General features: G+C 39.0%; 1 protein-coding gene across 13 annotated transcripts in view; it reads left to right on the top strand.

Moving 5' to 3' along the window:
• The window catches only part of LOC128577277 (uncharacterized), a 68421-nt gene that overhangs the window by 27521 nt on the left and 30716 nt on the right, over window positions 1–10184 (top strand). For 4 of the 13 annotated variants that reach the window (XR_008377537.1, XR_008377539.1, XR_008377538.1 and 1 more), the window contains 2 exons: window positions 655–794; window positions 913–993. The exons of the other annotated variants lie outside the window; for them this stretch is intronic. The gene's annotated coding sequence lies outside the window, so the exon portion shown is untranslated. The remainder of the gene's footprint in view (window positions 1–654; window positions 795–912; window positions 994–10184) is intronic. 13 annotated transcript variants of the gene reach the window in all.

Raw genomic sequence — 10184 nt, 5'->3', positions numbered from 1 at the left:
TTGTAGGGTTTTTTGACTGGCATTGTGTTCTGGGCCTTCATTCTTCCAATGGCCTTTCTTTTTGCAATAGGCACATTGGTCTCTCTCTAATCTAGGCCGATTCCACTGACTAGGCCCCAGGCTTTTTTCTCTTTCCATTTTTAAATGGTCCTTGTGAACAGCTTGCAGTGTAGCTATCATGACCTTAGTCTGCCTATAAGTAGCTTTTTCAGCTGTGGCTGTCTTCTGCTTTTGATTTTTTGTATCTCTATTGTCATAGACTTTCTGGGCAATTTCTTAGAGTTGAGAAATGTTCATTCCAGCAAACCCTTCTGGGTTTTGATGTTTCCTTTTAACATTAGGTGCAGACTGAGAGACAAAAGCCAGATTCATTGCCCTAGCATTTTCAGGGGCAGATGGGTCAAATGGGGTGTAAATTTGGAATGACTCTGAGCCACTCCAGGTATGCCTCAGGAGACTCATCCACACCCTAAACTACAACGGTTGTTTTTGACAAATTAGTGGGCCTCCGGGCTGCAGACCATAGGCCAGATAAGAGAGACGAGTGGAAAGTTTCAAGAGCCTGGGGAACCCTGCTAAGGTATTGGGGTCTTAATCTAGCCATTCAGCCAGGAAAACTCACATCAAAACCCTCCCTCTCCTCTTCCTCTGTAGCACCAGTGGTGGCCAGGAAAGCTTTCCACACATCAACTCTGACTCTCTCCCATTCCTCAGACATGAGGAGTGTCAGGAAGAGTTGCTGGCAGTCATCCCAGGTTGGAAGGTGATTCCACAGGAAGGACTCAATAAGGGAGGTTAGGACTTGGGACTTTGGAGAAAAGGGTGGATTCTGTGCCTTCTAATTGTACAAGTCTAAAGTGGAGAAGGGGACATAAACAAGGAAGGGACGGCCACCATCACCCCTGTTCACAGGAGGTACTTCCTTGAGGAGGAGAATGAGAGCTTCACGCCTTGGCTCAGGGTCCGTATGGGACTGAAGATGAGAAGCTGAAGGTGAGTTTGAGGGGGACAGGTGCCTAGGCACTGGCAAGCCCTCCCCCGTAGATAGGACACTGTTGGGGAGGACAGCCTGTCAGTGTTGTAGGGAAGAGGCAAATCCTCCTCCCCGATAGAGGTAAAACTGGCTTCTGATTGTGGCAGTCCCCTTGCGACCAGGGACGAACAAGTAATACTGATGAATAGGTACCCACCACACATACGTGAAGCCAGGGAGGGGGGTTTCAGATTAAAATCAGCCACTGATAAATGTAGGGGAACTGGTCCGGGGTGACCTGGCTTGCCAGTAACCACTTTTTGGACTGCAGTCTTGAGAGCCAGGTCAAGGAAGCCAGTGGAAGTCTACCCTACATTAAAACTGCCATTCAACTTCGCAGAGGACTGAGAGACAGTTCTTAGAAAACCAGACTCCATAGTCATCGGAGAAGCCAACAGTGAAGTTCTTTAACATGCACTGGAGGGGTGTCAGGGATTTACTTGGTTGAGTTTCCATGATTGTGAACCCAGCCAAAAACAATGCAAGTTATATCAGGACAGACAAGAAGAGTAATAGGCACACTGATGGCAATGATGACAAACAAACACATGAACAAATTGAACATGCACATCTGAGGCCAAGGTTCCCCACCGTCATCTCCATGTTTCCAGGAACCTGGAACAGACCTACCCAGCACCAGGCTACCCTCAGAATCCCCTATGTCTCCTTGGGCCTCTGCCTGGCCGCCCTCAGGAGTCTATACACCTCCTTCTTGGGCCTCTCTCATCCTCCCTGCATGATAACTTGGTGTCCCAGGGCACTCACCCACCTCCTGGTGGCACTGGTGTCCCAGTGACTATTCTGTGACCCATTTCTGGGAACATAATGTTACTTCCTGAACACAAAGAAACCACACTTAGAAATAGAAGGCTTACCTCTCAAGAGGGAGTTCTGGACCCAAGAATTTGGTGGAGTTGATCAGAGTTCCTCTGGAACCTTCAGAGTAGTTCAGGAAATTACTGGGCCCTGGAACTTCTCAGGGGCTGCACAGGAAGGCCAAACCTCCAGCTGACGAGATCTCACTGGGGCCTCCAAACGTATGCAATGAAAGTGGAATTTGAGTTCAAATTAGGTATGGGTTCCTTTATTGGCTAGCTAACCAAGACAAGTTCCTACCTGAAAAAATCTCAGCAAAAGAGATAGGGGATTTTTTATACCCTTCTTTCAGTTGGGTAGGGGATTGGAATTCCTAAGGCAAAGCAATTTACAGAAGCAAAAGGGAGGTTGGGATTGAGCAATTACAAGGGGAGCCAGATGGGGTTTTTTACAAGGGCTTATATCCTGGGCTAATCTACCCTGTCTCCATAGGGTATGTTTATTTAACACTTACCATTTCTGCAGGGCCTAAGTGCTCAGGGACAGGTCATGAGAAAGTGAGGGGTATGGGATGAGGGCATGCAAGTGGGGTCAATCTGGTCTTCTCAGGTTTAAGAGACATTTAAAAATGTTTGCATTAGAATTAGTTACAACTAGCTGAAGTCTTAGAAAAGTTTAGCATGCTTTTAAACCATTATATTTATACCTATAGACAAAAGAAATCAGAAGGTTTGTTAAAATTCTGGTATGAAGCCATCCAGACCAGGGCATTTTTTTGTTGGAAGATTTTTTATTGTTTCTTTGATCTCAGTGCTTGAAATTGGTCTGTTCAGGAGGTCTATTTCATCTGGGGTAAGTCTAGGGAGAGGGTGTGATTCCACATATTGATCCATATCCTTCACATTGTCAAATTTCTGGGCATAAAGTTTCTGGTAGTATTCAGAGATAATCTCTTGTATCTCTGTAGCATCAGTTGTTATTTCCCCTTTGTAATTTCTGATTAAGGTTACTAGACATTTTATTTTTTTATTTCTAGATAGTCTAGCCAAAGGTTTATCAATTTTATTTATTTTTTCAAAAACCAACTCCTAATTTCATTAATTTTCTGAATGATTCTTTTGTTTTCAGTTTCATTAATCTCTGATTTAATTTTGGATATTTCTTTTCTTCTGCTGGGTTTAGGCTTAGATTGTTCTTCTTTTTCCAATTCCATCAGATGGATTGTGAGTTTGTTAATGTGCTCACTTTCTGTTTTTCTAATGTAGGCTTCTAAAGACAGAAATTTTCCTCTCAGGACTGCTTTTGCTGTATCCCATAGGTTTTGGTAACTTGTGTCTTCATTATTGTTATACTCAAGGAAGTTAATGATTTCTTTTTTGATTTCTTCCCACACCCAATTGTCATTCAGCATAAGGTTGTTTAACTTCCATGCCTTTGTGTGAGGTTGAGCATTTTTGTTGGAGTTGAGTTCCACTTTTAGTGCCTTGTGGTCTGAGAAGATGCAAGGTAGAATTTCAATTCTTTTTATTCCGTTGAGGTTTGTTTTGTGTCCTAGGATATGATTAATTTTGGAGAATGTTCCATGGGATGATGAGACGAATGTATATTCTTTATCTTTGGGATGGAATGTTCTATATATGTCTATCAAGCACAGTTGTTCTAGGTTCTCATTTAAATCGCTAACATCTTTGTTTAATTTCTTTTTAGAGGATCTGTCCAGCTCTGAGAGAGGGGTTTTGAAGTCCCCTGTTATAGGCTATCATATTGCTCAAACTAAGCAAGGTCCGTTTCAAGAATCTGGGAGCATTTAAATTGGGCGCATAAATATTTAGAATTGAAAAGTCTTGTATTTTTCATTTGACAAATATGAAGTGACCATCATTTTCTTTTTTTACTTTAGTTGCTTTAAATCCACATGTATTTGAAAATAAGATTGCAACCACTTTTTTCTTCTGAATTCCGTTTGCCTGAAAAATTGACTTCCAACCTTTAACTCTGAGTTTTACTTTGTCTTTTGGTGTGAGGTGTGTTTCCTGCAGACAGCAAATAGATGGCTTGTGTTTTTTAATCCAGTCAGCCAATCTGTGCCTCTTCAGTGGGGAATTCAAGCCATTGACATTTATTGAGATAATTGATAAGTGTGGTAGCGTTCTGTTCATCTCATTTTGTGAAAGTCCATTCCTTAGTTTTGTCTATCCACAGTCATTTTTGAGACTAGGTTCTGTCCTTTAATTTCTGGGTGTTTACGTTGCTGGAGGTCCATTGTGATGGTCAGTGTGTAGAAAAAGTTGAAATATTTCATGTAAAGCTGGTCTTGTTGTGGCAAATTTCCTCAATGTTTGCATATCAATAAAATATTTGATTTCTCCTATCAATTTTAAAGCTTACCTTAGCGGGATGTAGAATTCTGGGCTGGAAGTTGTTCTGTTTAAGTAGATTAAAAACAGATCACCATTGTCTTCTGGCTTGAAAAGTTTCATTAGAGAAGTCTGCAGTCACCCTGATGGATTTATCAAACCTTCAAGGAAGAGCTTGTTCCTATACTGCAGAAATTATTTGAAAAAAATTGAGGAGAAGGAATCTTTCCCAACACGTTTTATGAAGTAAACATCACCCTGATACCAAAACCAGGAAAAGATCCAACTAAAAAGAAGAATTTCAGACCAATTTCACAAATGAATATAGATGCAAAAATTCTCAACAAAATCTTAGCCAATAGATTACAGCTTGTCATCAAAAAAGTCGTACATCATGATCAAGTAGGTTTCATCTCAGGGATGCAAGGCTGATTTAAAATACACAAGTCTATAGCATTATTCACCATATCAACAGAAGCAAAACCAAAGACTATATGATTCTCTCAATAGATGCAGAAAAAGCATTTGATAAAATCCAGCATGCTTTTCTAATTAGAACATTGAGGAGTATAGGCATAGGTGGCATATTTCTTAAACTGATCGAAGCTATCTATGACAAACCCACATCTAATATTTTACTGAATGGAATAAAACTGAAAGCTTTTCCTCTTAGAACTGGAACCAGACAAGGTTGTCCATTACTATTCAACATAGTGCTGGAAGTTCTAGCCAACACGATTAGACAAGACAAGAAAATAAAGGTTATCCGAATGGGAGCATAGGAGTTCAAACTCTCCCTTTTTGCTAATGATATGATCTTATACTTAGAGAACCCTAAAGACTCAACCACAAGACTCTTGGAAGGCATCAAAAAAATACAGTAATGTCTCAGGATATAAAATCAACGTCCACAAGTCGGTTGCCTTTGTATATGCCAAGAACAGCCAAGATGAGGGGTTAATTAAGGACTCAACTCACTTCACCATAGCCCCAAAGAAAATGAAATACTTAAGAATATACCTAACAAAAGAGGTGAAGGACCTCTATAAAGAAAATTATGAAACCCTAAGGAAGGATATAGCAGAGGACATTAACAAATGGAAGAACATACCATGCTCATGTCTGGGAAGAATCAACATTGTTAAAATGTCTGTAGTTCCCAGAGCAATTTACTGATTCAATGCCATCCCTATTAAAGTACCAGCATCCTACTTTCAAGTCTTGGAAAAAATGATTCTGCATTTTGTATGGAACCATAAAAAACCCCGTGTAGCTTAAGGCAGTTCTTAGTAATAAAAACAAAGCCAGGGGTATCACCATACCAGATTTTAGGCTGTATTATAAGGCCATAGTGGTCAAGATAGCATGGTACTGGCACAACAAAAGAGACATAGATATTTGGAATTGAATAGAATACCAGGAAATGAAACCAACAAGTTACAGCCACCCTATCTTCTATAAACCAAGCAAGAGTGTCCACTGGTGTAAAGACTCCCTATTCAATAAATGGTGCTGGGAGAATTGTATATCCACATGTAAAATACTGAAACTGGACCCGTACCTTTCTCCACTCACAAAAATTCATTTAAGATGGATAAAGGACTTAAATTTAAGGCATGAAATGATAAAAATTCTCAAAGAAAGAATAGGAAGAACACTGGAAGATATTGGCTTGGGGAACGACTTTATTATGAGGAAGACTGCTATGGCAATAGAACCAACTGCAATAATAAACAAATGGGATTTAATTAAACTGAAAAGCTGTACATCCAAAGAGACAGCAAGCAAAGCAAATAGACAGCCTACCTAATGGAAAAGAATATTTGCATATTTTGAATCAGACAAACGCTTAATAACCAGGATCTATAGAGAACTTCAATTAATCTACAAGAAAAAAACCAACAATCCCATACATCAATGGAGAAGAAAGATGTATAGAATCTTCTCTAAGGACGACAGATGAATGGCTAGCAAACATGAAAAAATGTTCATCATTCATAAGTATTAGAGAAATGCAAATTAAAACCACCCTGAGATCACCTAACCCCAGCGCGAATGACCTATATCACAAAATCTCAAAACTGCAGTTGCTGGTGCGAATGTGGGGAGAAAGGAACACTTTTATACTGCTGGTGGAACTGCAAACTAAATACAACCTTTTTGGAAGGAAGTATGGAGAAACCTCAAAGAACTAACCTAGACCTCCTGTTTGATCCTGCAATCCCATTTCTGGGCATCTATCCAGAAGGAAAAAAAAAAAAGAAAACTTTTATTAAAAGACACCTGTACTGTTTATCGCAGCCCAATTTACAATTGCCAAAATGTGGAAACAACCTGAATGTCCTTCAATCCCAGAATGGATTGGTAAGCTGTGGTATATGTATGCCATGGAATATTATTGAGCCATCAAAAAATGGAGATTTTGCAGCATTTGTACTAACCTGGATGGAGGTGGAACACATTATTCTTAGTGAAGCATCACAGGAATGGAGAAGTATGAATCCTGTGTATTCAATTTTGATATGAAGACAGTGACAGTTAATGATGTTGTGGGGCATGGGGGAGGGGAGACCAGACAGAGAAGGAGGGAAGGAGTGAGGGAAAGGAAAAGAAAAAAAAAAGAACAAGAAAAAATAATTAATTCTCACCTAAATTAGATTTAATTTTGACTAAAGTACATTACTTAAACATTAATTTTTAATTCAACTTGTTAATATGTTGTTCAGGATATCGCATCCTCATTTATAAGTGACGTATGTTTGTAATTTCCCCTTTATTAATAATATATTTTCTCCAATTTTAATATCAGGTGTACCCAGATCAAGTAGAATGATTTTGAAGTATTTCTTCTTTTTCTATTGTCTGTAAGATTTGGCATGATCCATTTTTTGAAATTATTTTTTACTTTTATTTATAAATATTAGTTGTCTATTTTTTGAGACTTAAAAAGAAGTTAACTGTTGACTCCATGCTGAATCTCAGAGTCAAAACATTCTATAATAGACACTCTTATTTGACAATGTGAATGTTACTTTCTTTGCATTATTGTTATTGCTTAATGTTTTGATGTAGCAGTTGTCTGATTCCTTTTCTGAATGTATTTATGTTCGTTCATTCTTTAGGAGGTTTTTGTTTCTAGTCCTTATTTTAAACATTGTTATTGTTATTAAAATTTAAGCCTTTTTAATTCTGTGAAGGCAAAAAATGGAAACCTAATGAACACATGTATATGTAAAAATAATAAATAAATCAGAATACCCAGGGTCATTTTCTGTGCCTTTACTTTTAAAGGTTTTTTTTTTTTTTCCTCAATTACTGTTTTTTAAGAAGAGACTGAACCATACTCTAGGGTTGAGGGCCATTCTTGCCTCAGGGAGTTGCCCTAGGCTACCCTACACAGGTTCCCCTACCCCAGCTCCTGATCACCCAGAGAAGCCTTGTTGGGGAGTCATTTTGCCCTTTTGTCTTGGGAGGGATTAACAGTTTAACTTCTTTTGCAAACACTGGGAAAAGCCAATTAAATTTAATTTTGGAAGAAAAAGCAATGAAAAGGACCTTTAAAATCCCTTAGCATTTGAAAAACACTACCCTGTTTTCCCGAAAATAAGACATCCTCCGAAAATAAGACCTACTTACAGGAAAGATAAGACGTCCCTGAAAATAAGACCTAGTGCATCTTTGGGAGCACACCTTAAAATAAGACACTGTCTTATTTTCCGGGAAACGGTAGAAAGAGCCAGTGTAAACTTAACAAAGCAGGTCCTTATTGACATTACTAACATGTAGTTATTACCATACAAAAGCATAAAAACTACTAGGGGAGAGTAGAGATAAGTAGGAAAGGTTTGGGATCCAGGAGACTAGAGGGGTTAGTAAAACAGCTGGGAGAGCACATTTTCAGAAGGCCCTCTGGTGATGGTGACGTGGGGACACGATCATTGCTGGGGAACTCAATAACTCTGGGTGACTCATCTGTCCACCTTTTGCTCTCCACCAGAGAAAAATAGTGAATACAGAATGAGTTTAGAAGCCTCTAACTTTCCCTTCTGCTCCTTTCTTTTGGAACCAAGGGCAGTTAGAAAGTTCGTTCTCCATTAGCCTTTTGCCCGTACCAAGTCGGCAGATGCAGTATGCGCTTTTAGGGGCTGATAGGCATCCAAATTATTAGTCTCCATTATGATTACAGGAAAGAACAGGATAGAGTTCAGTGATCCTATTGCATACCTGGGTGAGCCCCCAAAATATGTTGACATATTTTCTTTCTGCAGTAGGTCTTTGGTATTGGAGATTCAAAGAATGAACTTACAGACCAGGTATCTCAATGATAAGATAGGATTTATTAGAAAGGAACACAGAAGGAATGAAAGGCACCAGAGCCTCTGACAGAGGGAGGGAGACCTAAGTGGGAAGTCCCTGTGGGTCTTTGGTCTAAGGGGTTATATACTGTTGTAAATAGGGAGGTCTTGAGAATTACACTTGGCTAGGGCTTGGTACACAAAAGTCACCTTTCCAATGTTGATTAGCAATGAGTGTATTAACGAAGGCAGTCCCTCTGAGCTCCTGGGAAAGTGGCTGGGAGTCTACTTCAGAAGAGGCTGGCTTACATGAAATAGTGGAAAAACTGCTTTTCTCGTTTTGTTTGTGTTCAGAGAGTGCAGTTTGGGGGAAAAGAAGTTTGTTTAGGCCTAGGAAGCAGAGGTCTTTGTCCAGCCCTGAATTGGGGAACACTGTATTAGACCCATTTTTGATAGTGATAATATAAGCAAATAACCTAAGTAAAAGCTTGGCAACAAAAATCCAGGAGCAAATTCATGCCTAATACACAATGAGCAAGAAGTGGTGGTATTGGTATTAGTCATGTAAGGGTGGTTCAATTTTAGGAAAATCTATGAATATAGCTTTTATTAGGTCAAAGAAATAAATATTACATGAGCAGCTCTATAAATTTAACTTTTTAGTATTTTTATTTATTTTTAAACTTGATTTGGATCTTATTTTGATGTTGGCAGCCATAGAATGATCTTACATTTGATTTTAAATGGCTAGCGTGTTATCCTAAAAATCCATTTTGTACTTGTTTCCTCACTTTTTCTTTTTTTATTATTGTTGGGGATTCATTGAGGGTACAATAAGCCAGGTTACACTGATTGCAATTGTTAGGTAAAGTCCCTCTTGCAATCATGTCTTGCCCCCATAAAGTGTGACACACACCAAGGCCCCACCCCCCTCCCGTTTCCTCACTTTTTAAAAAAAAAGATGAGGTCTTGCTATGTTGCCCAGGCTGCACTCAAGCAATCTGCTTGCCTTAACCTCCAGATTAGCTGGGGCTACAGGTACGTGCCACTGTACCCAGCTTGCTCACTCATTTAAAGTTACATCTATCCAGTACTAAATTATTATTTATTTGAGTCTACTTCTGGACTTACAGGTTTGTGTCATTAACTTATAATAGTATAGAATTATTTTAATTGTGTGTTATAAATCTTGTTATTTATGTTGTGCCCACTTGCTGCCTATCTACATTTAGACTCATTTATGTGATGCCATTTCCTATACTCTAAATTTCTTCATTCTATTTTAGTAACGTTTGAGTCAATGACTATTCCTTGTCAGGGCTCATGACTTCCCTACTTAAGAAATTTACTATATGTGTACTAGGGTAGTCTCCATCTTGAAAGTTTTCATTATTTTGTGTTAGTTCTAGTTAGGTTTTTCCCTGCTATTATTATATGTATGTTTTTTTTCTGCCAGTTGTCCCGTAAATGTGTAACATGGTATATATACATATGTGGACCTTTTTTTTTTGTTTTTGTTGTTGAGACAGGGTCTCACTATGTTGCTCACCCTCCGTAAAGTGCCATGGTGTCACAGTGCACAGTAATCTCAAACTCTTGGGCTTAAACAGTTCTCTTGCCTCAGCTTCCAAAGTAGCCGGGACTACAGGAGCCCGCCACAATGCCTGACTATTTTGTTGTTGT

Source organism: Nycticebus coucang, chromosome X (genome assembly GCF_027406575.1).
Source record: "Nycticebus coucang isolate mNycCou1 chromosome X, mNycCou1.pri, whole genome shotgun sequence".
Taxonomy (NCBI): Eukaryota; Metazoa; Chordata; class Mammalia; order Primates; family Lorisidae; genus Nycticebus; species Nycticebus coucang.
This window is presented reverse-complemented; position numbering and strand designations above follow the sequence as displayed.